The sequence below is a fragment of the Crinia signifera genome, chromosome 6, assembly GCF_055691185.1.
Source record: "Crinia signifera chromosome 6, ASM5569118v1, whole genome shotgun sequence".
Classification (NCBI taxonomy): Eukaryota; Metazoa; Chordata; class Amphibia; order Anura; family Myobatrachidae; genus Crinia; species Crinia signifera.
In genome coordinates, this window is record NC_139222.1 from 206,237,569 (window position 1) to 206,255,828 (window position 18,260).

At 37.6% G+C, this 18,260-nt stretch overlaps 16 non-coding genes across 16 annotated transcripts; all 16 read left to right on the forward strand.

Moving 5' to 3' along the window:
• Window positions 1-141: 141 nt before the first annotated feature.
• On the forward strand, window positions 142-223 carry TRNAI-UAU (transfer RNA isoleucine (anticodon UAU)). Its single transcript has one exon. It is a non-coding gene; the product is annotated as a tRNA-Ile (tRNA).
• A 736-nt stretch (window positions 224-959) lies between these two features.
• TRNAL-AAG (transfer RNA leucine (anticodon AAG)) lies at window positions 960-1,041 on the forward strand. Its single transcript has one exon. It is a non-coding gene; the product is annotated as a tRNA-Leu (tRNA).
• Window positions 1,042-1,948: 907 nt separating this feature from the next.
• Window positions 1,949-2,030, forward strand: TRNAL-AAG (transfer RNA leucine (anticodon AAG)). Its single transcript has one exon. It is a non-coding gene; the product is annotated as a tRNA-Leu (tRNA).
• A 4,236-nt stretch (window positions 2,031-6,266) lies between these two features.
• On the forward strand, window positions 6,267-6,348 carry TRNAL-AAG (transfer RNA leucine (anticodon AAG)). The gene has a single exon. It is a non-coding gene; the product is annotated as a tRNA-Leu (tRNA).
• A 737-nt stretch (window positions 6,349-7,085) lies between these two features.
• Window positions 7,086-7,167, forward strand: TRNAL-AAG (transfer RNA leucine (anticodon AAG)). Its single transcript has one exon. It is a non-coding gene; the product is annotated as a tRNA-Leu (tRNA).
• Window positions 7,168-8,741: 1,574 nt separating this feature from the next.
• TRNAL-AAG (transfer RNA leucine (anticodon AAG)) lies at window positions 8,742-8,823 on the forward strand. Its single transcript has one exon. It is a non-coding gene; the product is annotated as a tRNA-Leu (tRNA).
• A 768-nt stretch (window positions 8,824-9,591) lies between these two features.
• Window positions 9,592-9,673, forward strand: TRNAL-UAG (transfer RNA leucine (anticodon UAG)). Its single transcript has one exon. It is a non-coding gene; the product is annotated as a tRNA-Leu (tRNA).
• Window positions 9,674-10,410: 737 nt separating this feature from the next.
• TRNAL-AAG (transfer RNA leucine (anticodon AAG)) lies at window positions 10,411-10,492 on the forward strand. Its single transcript has one exon. It is a non-coding gene; the product is annotated as a tRNA-Leu (tRNA).
• A 1,234-nt stretch (window positions 10,493-11,726) lies between these two features.
• TRNAL-AAG (transfer RNA leucine (anticodon AAG)) lies at window positions 11,727-11,808 on the forward strand. Its single transcript has one exon. It is a non-coding gene; the product is annotated as a tRNA-Leu (tRNA).
• A 736-nt stretch (window positions 11,809-12,544) lies between these two features.
• TRNAL-AAG (transfer RNA leucine (anticodon AAG)) lies at window positions 12,545-12,626 on the forward strand. Its single transcript has one exon. It is a non-coding gene; the product is annotated as a tRNA-Leu (tRNA).
• Window positions 12,627-13,363: 737 nt separating this feature from the next.
• On the forward strand, window positions 13,364-13,445 carry TRNAL-AAG (transfer RNA leucine (anticodon AAG)). The gene has a single exon. It is a non-coding gene; the product is annotated as a tRNA-Leu (tRNA).
• A 1,574-nt stretch (window positions 13,446-15,019) lies between these two features.
• Window positions 15,020-15,101, forward strand: TRNAL-AAG (transfer RNA leucine (anticodon AAG)). The gene has a single exon. It is a non-coding gene; the product is annotated as a tRNA-Leu (tRNA).
• Window positions 15,102-15,869: 768 nt separating this feature from the next.
• Window positions 15,870-15,951, forward strand: TRNAL-UAG (transfer RNA leucine (anticodon UAG)). The gene has a single exon. It is a non-coding gene; the product is annotated as a tRNA-Leu (tRNA).
• Window positions 15,952-16,688: 737 nt separating this feature from the next.
• On the forward strand, window positions 16,689-16,770 carry TRNAL-AAG (transfer RNA leucine (anticodon AAG)). The gene has a single exon. It is a non-coding gene; the product is annotated as a tRNA-Leu (tRNA).
• A 416-nt stretch (window positions 16,771-17,186) lies between these two features.
• TRNAL-UAG (transfer RNA leucine (anticodon UAG)) lies at window positions 17,187-17,268 on the forward strand. Its single transcript has one exon. It is a non-coding gene; the product is annotated as a tRNA-Leu (tRNA).
• Window positions 17,269-18,004: 736 nt separating this feature from the next.
• On the forward strand, window positions 18,005-18,086 carry TRNAL-AAG (transfer RNA leucine (anticodon AAG)). The gene has a single exon. It is a non-coding gene; the product is annotated as a tRNA-Leu (tRNA).
• Window positions 18,087-18,260: the final 174 nt, after the last annotated feature.

An 18,260-nucleotide genomic window follows, 5' to 3' on the forward strand; every position in this document is an offset into this window, starting at 1 on the left:
TTTTCTCACTTATGTTAAGAGCAACTAAAATGCTTAACATAAAACATATTTTTACGTATTTCTTTAATACAACAACAACATTTTCTGTAATTCTAGTTCTAGATTCCAGACTGTGAGAAACTATGAGCTACTTTTAAGTGTGGTAGCGTGGCCGAGCGGTCTAAGGCGCTGGATTTATGCTCCAGTCTCTTCGGAGGCGTGGGTTCAAATCCCACTGCTGCCATAATTATTTTCCAAAAACAAAATCAGTTATTTTCTCTTAAAGTTCAAATTCTATCTGGTGTATGATAGTTGCTGGGACAATTCAACAACAGAGTTCAAAAAAGTTTATCATATTTACTAGATACTTTTCAAAAATATTTCTAAAGACTGTAAAGACATAAAAATTAACTTGAAGTGATTACAATTGGATGCATTGGGCATCCTGGCATTCGGGAAGCTGCAAGTCAGGAAACTGATAGCAGAATCCCAAACACTGGTAAAACGACTGATTTTGGAACTCTGTCCTATGTGTAGGGGATGTTATGGTTCAATGGCAGGTGGTGGGGTAATGGTTAGGCACTAAGAAGGGAGGTTAAGAGTTTGGAACTATAGTAGTATGTTTAAGGTTATGATGCAGATAGGAAGGGTCATGGTAAGATACTAAGAGGTTTTAAGGTTAGGCATGGAAGAAAAAGAATTAAGGATAGGCTGCAGGTATGTTCAGTGTTAGAGTTAGGGGCTCGATGTTGAAAGTTAGAAGGCTTACCTAGCAAGTGTCTGAATTGTGAGCATTGAGATGTCCCTAATATTGCAATGACCACCAGAAACACAAGCCCCAGTATCACGTACCTAACCCTTACCATATGTGAATGCTCTAATAAATCTCAATATGTTTTGTTACTTCATATAAAGTGAACAAAACACATTTAAAAAATCATTTGACAGATCTTTGAGCCACATGAACACTGCACCTATGAGGTAGCATGGCCGAGCGGTCTAAGGCGCTGGATTAAGGCTTCAGTCTCTTCGGAGGCGTGGGTTCAAATCCCACTGCTGCCATAATTATTTTCCAAAAACAAAATCAGTTATTTTCTCTTAAAGTTCAAATTATATCTGGTGTATGATAGTTGCTGGGACAATTCAACAACAGAGTTCAAAAAAGTTTATCATATTTACTAGATACTTTTCAAAAATATTTCTAAAGACTGTAAAGACATAAAAATTAACTTGAAGTGATTACAATTGGATGCATTGGGCATCCTGGCATTCGGGAAGCTGCAAGTCAGGAAACTGATAGCAGAATCCCAAACACTGGTAAAACGACTGATTTTGGAACTCTGTCCTATGTGTAGGGGATGTTATGGTTCAATGGCAGGTGGTGGGGTAATGGTTAAGCACTAAGAAGGGAGGTTAAGAGTTTGAAACTATAGGAGTATGTTTAAGGTTAAGATGCTGATAGGAAGGGTCATGGTAAGATACTAAGAGGTTTTGGGGTTAGGCATTGGAAGGAAAAGAATTAAGGATAGGCTGCAGGTATGTTTAGTGTTAGAGTTAGGAGCTCGATGTTGAAAGTTAGAAGGCTTGCCTAGCAAGTGTCAGTATTGTGAGCATTGAGATGTCCCTAATATTGCAATGACCACCAGAAACCCAAGCACCAGTATCACGTACCTAACCCTAACCATATGTGAATGCTCTAATAAATCTCAATATGTTTTGTCAGTGATTGGTTTCAAAGTGGTAAACTCGACTAAAATGCAAATTAATTAAAAATTAACCATTTCTCATCTAGATTGCATGGCAACCAATATTCTTTTTAAAAAAAATCTTTTCTCACTTATGTTAAGAGCATCTAAAATGCTTAACATAAAACATATTTTTACGTATTTCTTTAATACAACAACAACATTTTCTGTAATTCTAGTTCTAGATTCCAGACTGTGAGGAACTATGAGTTACCTTTAAGTGTGGTAGCATGGCCGAGCGGTCTAAGGCGCTGGATTAAGGCTCCAGTCTCTTCGGAGGCGTGGGTTCAAATCCCACTGCTGCCATAATTATCTTCCAAAAACAAAATGTTATTTTCTCTTAAAGTTCAAATTCTATCTGCTGGGACAATTCAACAACAGAGTTCAAAAAAGTTTATCATATTTACTAGATACTTTTCAAAAATATTTCTAAAGACTGTAGAGACATAAAAATTAACTTAAAGTGATTACAATTGGATGCATTGGGCATCCTGGCATTCGGGAAGCTGCAAGTCAGGAAACTGATAGCAGAATCCCAAACACTGGTAAAACGACTGATTTTGGAACTCTGTCCTATGTGTAGGGGATGTTATGGTTCAATGGCAGGTGGTGGGGTAATGGTTAGGCACTAAGAAGGGAGGTTAAGAGTTTGGAACTATAGTAGTATGTTTAAGGTTATAATGCAGATAGGAAGGGTCATGGTAAGATACTAAGAGGTTTTGGGGTTAGGCATGGAAGAAAAAGAATTAAGGATAGGCTGCAGGTATGTTCAGTGTTAGAGTTAGGGGCTCGATGTTGAAAGTTAAAAGGCTTACCTAGCAAGTGTCTGAATTGTGAGCATTGAGATGTCCCTAATATTGCAATGACCACCAGAAACACAAGCCCCAGTATCACGTACCTAACCCTAACCATATGTGAATGCTCTAATAAATCTCAATATGTTTTGTTACTTCATATAAAGTGAACAAAACACATTTAAAAAATCATTTGACAGATCTTTGAGCCACATGAACACTGCACCTATGAGGTAGCATGGCCGAGCGGTCTAAGGCGCTGGATTAAGGCTCCAGTCTCTTCGGAGGCATGGGTTCAAATCCCACTGCTGCCATAATTATTTTCCAAAAACAAAATCAGTTATTTTCTCTTAAAGTTCAAATTATATCTGGTGTATGTTAGTTGCTGGGACAATTCAACAACAGAGTTCAGATGCTGATAGGAAGGGTCATGGTAAGATACTAAGAGGTTTTGGGGTTAGGCATTGGAAGGAAAAGAATTAAGGATAGGCTGCAGGTATGTTTAGTGTTAGAGTTAGAAGCTCGATGTTGAAAGTTAGAAGGCTTGCCTAGCAAGTGTCAGTATTGTGAGCATTGAGATGTCCCTAATATTGCAATGACCACCAGAAACCCAAGCACCAGTATCACGTACCTAACCCTAACCATATGTGAATGCTCTAATAAATCTCAATATGTTTTGTCAGTGATTGGTTTCAAAGTGGTAAACTCGACTAAAATGCAAATTAATTAAAAATTAACCATTTCTCATCTAGATTGCATGGCAACCAATATTTTAAAAGAATTAAGGATAGGCTGCAGGTATGTTCAGTGTTAGAGTTAGGAGCTCGATGTTGAAAGTTAGAAGGCTTGCCTAGCAAGTGTCAGTATTGTGAGCATTGAGATGTCCCTAATATTGCAATGACCACCAGAAACCCAAGCACCAGTATCACGTACCTAACCCTAACCATATGTGAATGCTCTAATAAATCTCAATATGTTTTGTCAGTGATTGGTTTCAAAGTGGTAAACTCGACTAAAATGCAAATTAATTAAAAATTAACCATTTCTCATCTAGATTGCATGGCAACCAATATTCTTTTTAAAAAAAATCTTTTCTCACTTATGTTAAGAGCATCTAAAATGCTTAACATAAAACATATTTTTACGTATTTCTTTAATACAACAACAACATTTTCTGTAATTCTAGTTCTAGATTCCAGACTGTGAGGAACTATGAGTTACCTTTAAGTGTGGTAGCATGGCCGAGCGGTCTAAAGCGCTGGATTAAGGCTCCAGTCTCTTCGGAGGCGTGGGTTCAAATCCCACTGCTGCCATAATTATCTTCCAAAAACAAAATCAGTTATTTTCTCTTAAAGTTCAAATTCTATCTGCTGGGACAATTCAACAACAGAGTTCAAAAAAGTTTATCATATTTACTAGATACTTTTCAAAAATATTTCTAAAGACTGTAAAGACATAAAAATTAACTTGAAGTGATTACAATTGGATGCATTGGGCATCCTGGCATTCGGGAAGCTGCAAGTCAGGAAACTGATAGCAGAATCCCAAACACTGGTAAAACGACTGATTTTGGAACTCTGTCCTATGTGTAGGGGATGTTATGGTTCAATGGCAGGTGGTGGGGTAATGGTTAAGCACTAAGAAGGGAGGTTAAGAGTTTGAAACTATAGGAGTATGTTTAAGGTTATAATGCAGATAGGAAGGGTCATGGTAAGATACTAAGAGGTTTTGGGGTTAGGCATTGGAAGGAAAAGAATTAAGGATAGGCTGCAGGTATGTTCAGTGTTAGAGTTAGGAGCTCGATGTTGAAAGTTAGAAGGCTTGCCTAGCAAGTGTCAGTATTGTGAGCATTGAGATGTCCCTAATATTGCAATGACCACCAGAAACCCAAGCACCAGTATCACGTACCTAACCCTAACCATATGTGAATGCTCTAATAAATCTCAATATGTTTTGTCAGTGATTGGTTTCAAAGTGGTAAACTCGACTAAAATGCAAATTAATTAAAAATTAAACATTTCTCATCTAGATTGCATGGCAACCAATATTCTTTTTAAAAAAAAATCTTTTCTCACTTATGTTAAGAGCAACTAAAATGCTTAACATAAAACATATTTTTACGTATTTCTTTAATACAACAACAACATATTTACTAGATACTTTTCAAAAATATTTCTAAAGACTGTAGAGACATAAAAATTAACTTGAAGTGATTACAATTGGATGCATTGGGCATCCTGGCATTCGGGAAGCTGCAAGTCAGGAAACTGATAGCAGAATCCCAAACACTGGTAAAACGACTGATTTTGGAACTCTGTCCTATGTGTAGGGGATGTTATGGTTCAATGGCAGGTGGTGGGGTAATGGTTAGGCACTAAGAAGGGAGGTTAAGAGTTTGGAACTATAGTAGTATGTTTAAGGTTATGATGCAGATAGGAAGGGTCATGGTAAGATACTAAGAGGTTTTGGGGTTCGGCATGGAAGAAAAAGAATTAAGGATAGGCTGCAGGTATGTTCAGTGTTAGAGTTAGGGGCTCGATGTTGTAAGTTAGAAGGCTTACCTAGCAAGTGTCTGAATTGTGAGCATTGAGATGTCCCTAATATTGCAATGACCACCAGAAACACAAGCCCCAGTATCACGTACCTAACCCTAACCATATGTGAATGCTCTAATAAATCTCAATATGTTTTGTCAGTGATTGGTTTCAAAGTGGTAAACTCGACTAAAATGCAAATTAATTAAAAATTAACCATTTCTCATCTAGATTGCATGGCAACCAATATTCTTTTTAAAAAAAATCTTTTCTCACTTATGTTAAGAGCATCTAAAATGCTTAACATAAAACATATTTTTACGTATTTCTTTAATACAACAACAACATTTTCTGTAATTCTAGTTCTAGATTCCAGACTGTGAGAAACTATGAGTTACCTTTAAGTGTGGTAGCATGGCCGAGCGGTCTAAGGCGCTAGGTCTCTTCGGAGGCGTGGGTTCAAATCCCACTGCTGCCATAATTATCTTCCAAAAACAAAATCAGTTATTTTCTCTTAAAGTTCAAATTCTATCTGGTGTATGATAGTTGCTGGGACAATTCAACAACAGAGTTCAAAAAAGTTTATCATATTTACTAGATACTTTTCAAAAATATTTCTAAAGACTGTAAAGACATAAAAATTAACTTGAAGTGATTACAATTGGATGCATTGGGCATCCTGGCATTCGGGAAGCTGCAAGTCTGGAAACTGATAGCAGAATCCCAAACACTGGTAAAACGACTGATTTTGGAACTCTGTCCTATGTGTAGGGGATGTTATGGTTCAATGGCAGGTGGTGGTTTAATGGTTAGGCACTAAGAAGGGAGGTTAAGAGTTTGGAACTATAGTAGTATGTTTAAGGTTATGATGCAGATAGGAAGGGTCATGGTAAGATACTAAGAGGTTTTGGGGTTAGGCATGGAAGAAAAAGAATTAAGGATAGGCTGCAGGTATGTTCAGTGTTAGAGTTAGGGGCTCGATGTTGAAAGTTAGAAGGCTTACCTAGCAAGTGTCTGAATTGTGAGCATTGAGATGTCCCTAATATTGCAATGACCACCAGAAACACAAGCCCCAGTATCACGTACCTAACCCTAACCATATGTGAATGCTCTAATAAATCTCAATATGTTTTGTTACTTCATATAAAGTGAACAAAACACATTTAAAAAATCATTTGACAGATCTTTGAGCCACATGAACACTGCACCCATGAGGTAGCATGGCCGAGCGGTCTAAGGCGCTGGATTAAGGCTCCAGTCTCTTCGGAGGCGTGGGTTCAAATCCCACTGCTGCCATAATTATTTTCCAAAAACAAAATCAGTTATTTTCTCTTAAAGTTCAAATTCTATCTGGTGTATGATAGTTGCTGGGACAATTCAACAACAGAGTTGAAAAAAGTTTATCATATTTACTAGATACTTTTCAAAAATATTTCTAAAGACTGTAAAGACATAAAAATTAACTTGAAGTGATTACAATTGGATGCATTGGGCATCCTGGCATTCGGGAAGCTGCAAGTCAGGAAACTGATAGCAGAATCCCAAACACTGGTAAAACGACTGATTTTGGAACTCTGTCCTATGTGTAGGGGATGTTATGGTTCAATGGCAGGGGGTGGGGTAATGGTTAGGCACTAAGAAGGGAGGTTAAGAGTTTGAAACTATAGGAGTATGTTTAAGGTTATGATGCAGATAGGAAGGGTCATGGTAAGTTACTAAGAGGTTTTGGGGTTAGGCATTGGAAGGAAAAGAATTAAGGATAGGCTGCAGGTATGTTCAGTGTTAGAGTTAGGAGCTCGATGTTGAAAGTTAGAAGGCTTGCCTAGCAAGTGTCAGTATTGTGAGCATTAAGATGTCCCTAATATTGCAATGACCACCAGAAACCCAAGCCCCAGTATCACGTACCTAACCCTAACCATATGTGAATGCTCTAATAAATCTCAATATGTTTTGTTACTTCATATAAAGTGAACAAAACACATTTAAAAAATCATTTGACAGATCTTTGAGCCACATGAACACTGCACCCATGAGGTAGCATGGCCGAGTGGTCTAAGGCGCTGGATTAAGGCTCCAGTCTCTTCGGAGGCGTGGGTTCAAATCCCACTGCTGCCATAATTATTTTCCAAAAACAAAATCAGTTATTTTCTCTTAAAGTTCAAATTCTATCTGGTGTATGATAGTTGCTGGGACAATTCAACAACAGAGTTCAAAAAAGTTTATCATATTTACTAGATACTTTTCAAAAATATTTCTAAAGACTGTAAAGACATAAAAATTAACTTGAAGTGATTACAATTGGATGCATTGGGCATCCTGGCATTCGGGAAGCTGCAAGTCAGGAAACTGATAGCAGAATCCCAAACACTGGTAAAACGACTGATTTTGGAACTCTGTCCTATGTGTAGGATCTGTCCTATCTCTGTCCTATCTGTAAGGATAGGCTGCAGGTATGTTCAGTGTTAGAGTTAGGAGCTCAATGTTGAAAGTTAGAAGGCTTGCCTAGCAAGTGTCAGTATTGTGAGCATTGAGATGTCCCTAATATTGCAATGACCACCAGAAACCCAAGCACCAGTATCACGTACCTAACCCTAACCATATGTGAATGCTCTAATAAATCTCAATATGTTTTGTCAGTGATTGGTTTCAAAGTGGTAAACTCGACTAAAATGCAAATTAATTAAAAATTAACCATTTCTCATCTAGATTGCATGGCAACCAATATTCTTTTTAAAAAAAATCTTTTCTCACTTATGTTAAGAGCATCTAAAATGCTTAACATAAAACATATTTTTACGTATTTCTTTAATACAACAACAACATTTTCTGTAATTCTAGTTCTAGATTCCAGACTGTGAGAAACTATGAGTTACCTTTAAGTGTGGTAGCATGGCCGAGCGGTCTAAGGCGCTATGTCTCTTCGGAGGCGTGGGTTCAAATCCCACTGCTGCCATAATTATCTTCCAAAAACAAAATCAGTTATTTTCTCTTAAAGTTCAAATTCTATCTGGTGTATGATAGTTGCTGGGACAATTCAACAACAGAGTTCAAAAAAGTTTATCATATTTAATAGATACTTTTCAAAAATATTTCTAAAGACTGTAGAGACATAAAAATTAACTTGAAGTGATTACAATTGGATGCATTGGGCATCCTGGCATTCGGGAAGCTGCAAGTCAGGAAACTGATAGCAGAATCCCAAACACTGGTAAAACGACTGATTTTGGAACTCTGTCCTATGTGTAGGGGATGTTATGGTTCAATGGCAGGTGGTGGGGTAATGGTTAGGCACTAAGAAGGGAGGTTAAGAGTTTGGAACTATAGTAGTATGTTTAAGGTTATGATGCAGATAGGAAGGGTCATGGTAAGATACTAAGAGGTTTTGGGGTTAGGCATCGAAGAAAAAGAATTAAGGATAGGATGCAGGTATGTTCAGTGTTAGAGTTAGGGGCTCGATGTTGAAAGTTAGAAGGCTTACCTAGCAAGTGTCTGAATTGTGAGCATTGAGATGTCCCTAATATTGCAATGACCACCAGAAACACAAGCCCCAGTATCACGTACCTAACCCTAACCATATGTGAATGCTCTAATAAATCTCAATATGTTTTGTTACTTCATATAAAGTGAACAAAACACATTTAAAAAATCATTTGACAGATCTTTGAGCCACATGAACACTGCACCCATGAGGTAGCATGGCCGAGCGGTCTAAGGCGCTGGATTAAGGCTCCAGTCTCTTTGGAGGCGTGGGTTCAAATCCCACTGCTGCCATAATTATTTTCCAAAAACAAAATCAGTTATTTTCTCTTAAAGTTCAAATTCTATCTGGTGTATGATAGTTGCTGGGACAATTCAACAACAGAGTTCAAAAAAGTTTATCATATTTACTAGATACTTTTCAAAAATATTTCTAAAGACTGTAAAGACATAAAAATTAACTTGAAGTGATTACAATTGGATGCATTGGGCATCCTGGCATTCGGGAAGCTGCAAGTCAGGAAACTGATAGCAGAATCCCAAACACTGGTAAAACGACTGATTTTGGAACTCTGTCCTATGTGTAGGATCTGTCCTATCTCTGTCCTATCTGTAAGGATAGGCTGCAGGTATGTTCAGTGTTAGAGTTAGGAGCTCGATGTTGAAAGTTAGAAGGCTTGCCTAGCAAGTGTCAGTATTGTGAGCATTGAGATGTCCCTAATATTGCAATGACCACCAGAAACCCAAGCACCAGTATCACGTACCTAACCCTAACCATATGTGAATGCTCTAATAAATCTCAATATGTTTTGTCAGTGATTAGTTTCAAAGTGGTAAACTCGACTAAAATGCAAATTAATAAAAAATTAACCATTTCTCATCTAGATTGCATGGCAACCAATATTCTTTTTAAAAAAAATCTTTTCTCACTTATGTTAAGAGCATCTAAAATGCTTAACATAAAACATATTTTTACGTATTTCTTTAATACAACAACAACATTTTCTGTAATTCTAGTTCTAGATTCCAGACTGTGAGAAACTATGAGTTATCTTTAAGTGTGGTAGCATGGCCGAGCGGTCTAAGGCGCTGGATTTAGGCTCCAGTCTCTTCGGAGGCGTGGGTTCAAATCCCACTGCTGCCATAATTATCTTCCAAAAACAAAATCAGTTATTTTCTCTTAAAGTTCAAATTCTATCTGGTGTATGATAGTTGCTGGGACAATTCAACAACAGAGTTCAAAAAAGTTTATCATATTTACTAGATACTTTTCAAAAATATTTCTAAAGACTGTAGAGACATAAAAATTAACTTGAAGTGATTACAATTGGATGCATTGGGCATCCTGGCATTCGGGAAGCTGCAAGTCAGGAAACTGATAGCAGAATCCCAAACACTGGTAAAACGACTGATTTTGGAACTCTGTCCTATGTGTAGGGGATGTTATGGTTCAATGGCAGGGGGTGGGGTAATGGTTAGGCACTAAGAAGGGAGGTTAAGAGTTTGAAACTATAGGAGTATGTTTAAGGTTATGATGCAGATAGGAAGGGTCATGGTAAGATACTAAGAGGTTTTGGGGTTAGGCATTGGAAGGAAAAGAATTAAGGATAGGCTGCAGGTATGTTCAGTGTTAGAGTTAGGAGCTCGATGTTGAAAGTTAGAAGGCTTGCCTAGCAAGTGTCAGTATTGTGAGCATTGAGATGTCCCTAATATTGCAATGACCACCAGAAACCCAAGCCCCAGTATCACGTACCTAACCCTAACCATATGTGAATGCTCTAATAAATCTCAATATGTTTTGTTACTTCATATAAAGTGAACAAAACACATTTAAATAATCATTTGATAGATTTTTGAGCCACATGAACACTGCACCCCTGAGGTAGCATGGCCGAGCGGTCTAAGGCGCTGGATTAAGGCTCCAGTCTCTTCGGAGGCGTGGGTTCAAATCCCACTGCTGCCATATTTATTATTGATATATATTGTTAGAGGTTGATGTTTTCATTTTTCTATCCACAAGAATGCAATTCAATTAAAAAGTAAGTGTTCATCATCACATTGTAATAACAGCTAATTTCTTTCTTTGCTAACTTCCCAAAGCTGCCATATACATTTTCCAAAGAAAATGTCAGTGATTGGTTTCAAAGTGGTAAACTCGGCTAAAATGCAAATTAATTAAAAATTAACCATTTCTCATCTAGATTGCATGGCAACCAATATTCTTTTTAAAAAAAAATCTTTTCTCACTTATGTTAAGAGCAACTAAAATGCTTAACATAAAACATATTTTTACGTATTTCTTTAATACAACAACAACATTTTCTGTAATTCTAGTTCTAGATTCCAGAGTGTGAGAAACTATGAGCTACTTTTAAGTGTGGTTGCATGGCCGAGCGGTCTAAGGCGCTGGATTTAGGCTCCTGTCTCTTCGGAGGCGTGGGTTCAAATCCCACTGCTGCCATAATTATCTTCCAAAAACAAAATCCGTAATTTTCTCTTAAAGTTCAAATTCTATCTGGTGTATGATAGTTGCTGGGACAATTCAACAACAGAGTTCAAAAAAGTTTATCATATTTACTAGATACTTTTCAAAAATATTTCTAAAGACTGTAAAGACATAAAAATTAACTTGAAGTGATTACAATTGGATGCATTGGGCATCCTGGCATTCGGGAAGCTGCAAGTCAGGAAACTGATAGCAGAATCCCAAACACTGGTAAAACGACTGATTTTGGAACTCTGTCCTATGTGTAGGGGATGTTATGGTTCAATGGCAGGTGGTGGGGTAATGGTTAGGCACTAAGAAGGGAGGTTAAGAGTTTGGAACTATAGTAGTATGTTTAAGGTTATGATGCAGATAGGAAGGGTCATGGTAAGATACTAAGAGGTTTTGGGGTTAGGCATGGAAGAAAAAGAATTAAGGATAGGCTGCAGGTATGTTCAGTGTTAGAGTTAGGGGCTCGATGTTGAAAGTTAGAAGGCTTACCTAGCAAGTGTCTGAATTGTGAGCATTGAGATGTCCCTAATATTGCAATGACCACCAGAAACACAAGCCCCAGTATCACGTACCTAACCCTAACCATATGTGAATGCTCTAATAAATCTCAATATGTTTTGTTACTTCATATAAAGTGAACAAAACACATTTAAAAAATCATTTGACAGATCTTTGAGCCACATGAACACTGCACCCATGAGGTAGCATGGCCGAGCGGTCTAAGGCGCTGGATTAAGGCTCCAGTCTCTTCGGAGGCGTGGGTTCAAATCCCACTGCTGCCATAATTATTTTCCCAAAACAAAATCAGTTATTTTCTCTTAAAGTTCAAATTATATCTGGTGTATGATAGTTGCTGGGACAATTCAACAACAGAGTTCAAAAAAGTTTATCATATTTACTAGATACTTTTCAAAAATATTTCTAAAGACTGTAAAGACATAAAAATTAACTTGAAGTGATTACAATTGGATGCATTGGGCATCCTGGCATTCGGGAAGCTGCAAGTCAGGAAACTGATAGCAGAATCCCAAACACTGGTAAAACGACTGATTTTGGAACTCTGTCCTATGTGTAGGGGATGTTATGGTTCAATGGCAGGTGGTGGGGTAATGGTTAGGCACTAAGAAGGGAGGTTAAGAGTTTGAAACTATAGGAGTATGTTTAAGGTTAAGATGCTGATAGGAAGGGTCATGGTAAGATACTAAGAGGTTTTGGGGTTAGGCATGGAAGAAAAAGAATTAAGGATAGGCTGCAGGTATGTTCAGTGTTAGAGTTAGGGGCTCGATGTTGAAAGTTAGAAGGCTTACCTAGCAAGTGTCTGAATTGTGAGCATTGAGATGTCCCTAATATTGCAATGACCACCAGAAACACAAGCCCCAGTATCACGTACCTAACCCTAACCATATGTGAATGCTCTAATAAATCTCAATATGTTTTGTTACTTCATATAAAGTGAACAAAACACATTTAAAAAATCATTTGACAGATCTTTGAGCCACATGAACACTGCACCCATGAGGTAGCATGGCCGAGCGGTCTAAGGCGCTGGATTAAGGCTCCAGTCTCTTCGGAGGCGTGGGTTCAAATCCCACTGCTGCCATAATTATTTTCCAAAAACAAAATCAGTTATTTTCTCTTAAAGTTCAAATTCTATCTGGTGTATGATAGTTGCTGGGACAATTCAACAACAGAGTTGAAAAAAGTTTATCATATTTACTAGATACTTTTCAAAAATATTTCTAAAGACTGTAAAGACATAAAAATTAACTTGAAGTGATTACAATTGGATGCATTGGGCATCCTGGCATTCGGGAAGCTGCAAGTCAGGAAACTGATAGCAGAATCCCAAACACTGGTAAAACGACTGATTTTGGAACTCTGTCCTATGTGTAGGGGATGTTATGGTTCAATGGCAGGGGGTGGGGTAATGGTTAGGCACTAAGAAGGGAGGTTAAGAGTTTGAAACTATAGGAGTATGTTTAAGGTTATGATGCAGATAGGAAGGGTCATGGTAAGTTACTAAGAGGTTTTGGGGTTAGGCATTGGAAGGAAAAGAATTAAGGATAGGCTGCAGGTATGTTCAGTGTTAGAGTTAGGAGCTCGATGTTGAAAGTTAGAAGGCTTGCCTAGCAAGTGTCAGTATTGTGAGCATTGAGATGTCCCTAATATTGCAATGACCACCAGAAACCCAAGCCCCAGTATCACGTACCTAACCCTAACCATATGTGAATGCTCTAATAAATCTCAATATGTTTTGTTACTTCATATAAAGTGAACAAAACACATTTAAAAAATCATTTGACAGATCTTTGAGCCACATGAACACTGCACCCATGAGGTAGCATGGCCGAGTGGTCTAAGGCGCTGGATTAAGGCTCCAGTCTCTTCGGAGGCATGGGTTCAAATCCCACTGCTGCCATAATTATTTTCCAAAAACAAAATCAGTTATTTTCTCTTAAAGTTCAAATTCTATCTGGTGTATGATAGTTGCTGGGACAATTCAACAACAGAGTTCAAAAAAGTTTATCATATTTACTAGATACTTTTCAAAAATATTTCTAAAGACTGTAAAGACATAAAAATTAACTTGAAGTGATTACAATTGGATGCATTGGGCATCCTGGCATTCGGGAAGCTGCAAGTCAGGAAACTGATAGCAGAATCCCAAACACTGGTAAAACGACTGATTTTGGAACTCTGTCCTATGTGTAGGATCTGTCCTATCTCTGTCCTATCTGTAAGGATAGGCTGCAGGTATGTTCAGTGTTAGAGTTAGGAGCTCAATGTTGAAAGTTAGAAGGCTTGCCTAGCAAGTGTCAGTATTGTGAGCATTGAGATGTCCCTAATATTGCAATGACCACCAGAAACCCAAGCACCAGTATCACGTACCTAACCCTAACCATATGTGAATGCTCTAATAAATCTCAATATGTTTTGTCCGTGATTGGTTTCAAAGTGGTAAACTCGACTAAAATGCAAATTAATTAAAAATTAACCATTTCTCATCTAGATTGCATGGCAACCAATATTCTTTTTAAAAAAAATCTTTTCTCACTTATGTTAAGAGCATCTAAAATGCTTAACATAAAACATATTTTTACGTATTTCTTTAATACAACAACAACATTTTCTGTAATTCTAGTTCTAGATTCCAGACTGTGAGAAACTATGAGTTACCTTTAAGTGTGGTAGCATGGCCGAGCGGTCTAAGGCGCTATGTCTCTTCGGAGGCGTGGGTTCAAATCCCACTGCTGCCATAATTATCTTCCAAAAACAAAATCAGTTATTTTCTCTTAAAGTTCAAATTCTATCTGGTGTATGATAGTTGCTGGGACAATTCAACAACAGAGTTCAAAAAAGTTTATCATATTTAATAGATACTTTTCAAAAATATTTCTAAAGACTGTAGAGACATAAAAATTAACTTGAAGTGATTACAATTGGATGCATTGGGCATCCTGGCATTCGGGAAGCTGCAAGTCAGGAAACTGATAGCAGAATCCCAAACACTGGTAAAACGACTGATTTTGGAACTCTGTCCTATGTGTAGGGGATGTTATGGTTCAATGGCAGGTGGTGGGGTAATGGTTAGGCACTAAGAAGGGAGGTTAAGAGTTTGGAACTATAGTAGTATGTTTAAGGTTATGATGCAGATAGGAAGGGTCATGGTAAGATACTAAGAGGTTTTGGGGTTAGGCATCGAAGAAAAAGAATTAAGGATAGGATGCAGGTATGTTCAGTGTTAGAGTTAGGGGCTCGATGTTGAAAGTTAGAAGGCTTACCTAGCAAGTGTCTGAATTGTGAGCATTGAGATGTCCCTAATATTGCAATGACCACCAGAAACACAAGCCCCAGTATCACGTACCTAACCCTAACCATATGTGAATGCTCTAATAAATCTCAATATGTTTTGTTACTTCATATAAAGTGAACAAAACACATTTAAAAAATCATTTGACAGATCTTTGAGCCACATGAACACTGCACCCATGAGGTAGCATGGCCGAGCGGTCTAAGGCGCTGGATTAAGGCTCCAGTCTCTTTGGAGGCGTGGGTTCAAATCCCACTGCTGCCATAATTATTTTCCAAAAACAAAATCAGTTATTTTCTCTTAAAGTTCAAATTCTATCTGGTGTATGATAGTTGCTGGGACAATTCAACAACAGAGTTCAAAAAAGTTTATCATATTTACTAGATACTTTTCAAAAATATTTCTAAAGACTGTAAAGACATAAAAATTAACTTGAAGTGATTACAATTGGATGCATTGGGCATCCTGGCATTCGGGAAGCTGCAAGTCAGGAAACTGATAGCAGAATCCCAAACACTGGTAAAACGACTGATTTTGGAACTCTGTCCTATGTGTAGGATCTGTCCTATCTCTGTCCTATCTGTAAGGATAGGCTGCAGGTATGTTCAGTGTTAGAGTTAGGAGCTCGATGTTGAAAGTTAGAAGGCTTGCCAAGCAAGTGTCAGTATTGTGAGCATTGAGATGTCCCTAATATTGCAATGACCACCAGAAACCCAAGCACCAGTATCACGTACCTAACCCTAACCATATGTGAATGCTCTAATAAATCTCAATATGTTTTGTCAGTGATTGGTTTCAAAGTGGTAAACTCGACTAAAATGCAAATTAATAAAAAATTAACCATTTCTCATCTAGATTGCATGGCAACCAATATTCTTTTTAAAAAAAATCTTTTCTCACTTATGTTAAGAGCATCTAAAATGCTTAACATAAAACATATTTTTACGTATTTCTTTAATACAACAACAACATTTTCTGTAATTCTAGTTCTAGATTCCAGACTGTGAGAAACTATGAGTTATCTTTAAGTGTGGTAGCATGGCCGAGCGGTCTAAGGCGCTGGATTTAGGCTCCAGTCTCTTCGGAGGCGTGGGTTCAAATCCCACTGCTGCCATAATTATCTTCCAAAAACCAAATCAGTTATTTTCTCTTAAAGTTCAAATTCTATCTGGTGTATGATAGTTGCTGGGACAATTCAACAACAGAGTTCAAAAAAGTTTATCATATTTACTAGATACTTTTCAAAAATATTTCTAAAGACTGTAGAGACATAAAAATTAACTTGAAGTGATTACAATTGGATGCATTGGGCATCCTGGCATTCGGGAAGCTGCAAGTCAGGAAACTGATAGCAGAATCCCAAACACTGGTAAAACGACTGATTTTGGAACTCTGTCCTATGTGTAGGGGATGTTATGGTTCAATGGCAGGGGGTGGGGTAATGGTTAGGCACTAAGAAGGGAGGTTAAGAGTTTGAAACTATAGGAGTATGTTTAAGGTTATGATGCAGATAGGAAGGGTCATGGTAAGATACTAAGAGGTTTTGGGGTTAGGCATTGGAAGGAAAAGAATTAAGGATAGGCTGCAGGTATGTTCAGTGTTAGAGTTAGGAGCTCGATGTTGAAAGTTAGAAGGCTTGCCTAGCAAGTGTCAGTATTGTGAGCATTGAGATGTCCCTAATATTGCAATGACCACCAGAAACCCAAGCCCCAGTATCACGTACCTAACCCTAACCATATGTGAATGCTCTAATAAATCTCAATATGTTTTGTTACTTCATATAAAGTGAACAAAACACATTTAAATAATCATTTGATAGATTTTTGAGCCACATGAACACTGCACCCCTGAGGTAGCATGGCCGAGCGGCCTAAGGCGCTGGATTAAGGCTCCAGTCTCTTCGGAGGCGTGGGTTCAAATCCCACTGCTGCCATATTTATTATTGATATATATTGTTAGAGGTTGATGTTTTCATTTTTCTATCCACAAGAATGCAATTCAATTAAAAAGTAAGTGTTCATCATCACATTGTTATAACAGCTAATTTCTTTCTTTGCTAACTTCCCAAAGCTGCCATATACATTTTCCAAAGAAAATGTCAGTGATTGGTTTCAAAGTGGTAAACTCGGCTAAAATGCAAATTAATTAAAAATTAACCATTTCTCATCTAGATTGCATGGCAACCAATATTCTTTTTAAAAAAAAATCTTTTCTCACTTATGTTAAGAGCAACTAAAATGCTTAACATAAAACATATTTTTACGTATTTCTTTAATACAACAACAACATTTTCTGTAATTCTAGTTCTAGATTCCAGACTGTGAGAAACTATGAGCTACTTTTAAGTGTGGTAGCATGGCCGAGCGGTCTAAGGCGCTGGATTTAGGCTCCAGTCTCTTCGGAGGCGTGGGTTCAAATCCCACTGCTGCCATAATTATCTTCCAAAAACAAAATCCGTAATTTTCTCTTAAAGTTCAAATTCTATCTGGTGTATGATAGTTGCTGGGACAATTCAACAACAGAGTTCAAAAAAGTTTATCATATTTACTAGATACTTTTCAAAAATATTTCTAAAGACTGTAAAGACATAAAAATTAACTTGAAGTGATTACAATTGGATGCATTGGGCATCCTGGCATTCGGGAAGCTGCAAGTCAGGAAACTGATAGCAGAATCCCAAACACTGGTAAAACGACTGATTTTGGAACTCTGTCCTATGTGTAGGGGATGTTATGGTTCAATGGCAGGTGGTGGGGTAATGGTTAGGCACTAAGAAGGGAGGTTAAGAGTTTGGAACTATAGTAGTATGTTTAAGGTTATGATGCAGATAGGAAGGGTCATGGTAAGATACTAAGAGGTTTTGGGGTTAGGCATGGAAGAAAAAGAATTAAGGATAGGCTGCAGGTATGTTCAGTGTTAGAGTTAGGGGCTCGATGTTGAAAGTTAGAAGGCTTACCTAGCAAGTGTCTGAATTGTGAGCATTGAGATGTCCCTAATATTGCAATGACCACCAGAAACACAAGCCCCAGTATCACGTACCTAACCCTAACCATATGTGAATGCTCTAATAAATCTCAATATGTTTTGTTACTTCATATAAAGTGAACAAAACACATTTAAAAAATCATTTGACAGATCTTTGAGCCACATGAACACTGCACCCATGAGGTAGCATGGCCGAGCGGTCTAAGGCGCTGGATTAAGGCTCCAGTCTCTTCGGAGGCGTGGGTTCAAATCCCACTGCTGCCATAATTATTTTCCAAAAACAAAATCAGTTATTTTCTCTTAAAGTTCAAATTATATCTGGTGTATGATAGTTGCTGGGACAATTCAACAACAGAGTTCAAAAAAGTTTATCATATTTACTAGATACTTTTCAAAAATATTTCTAAAGACTGTAAAGACATAAAAATTAACTTGAAG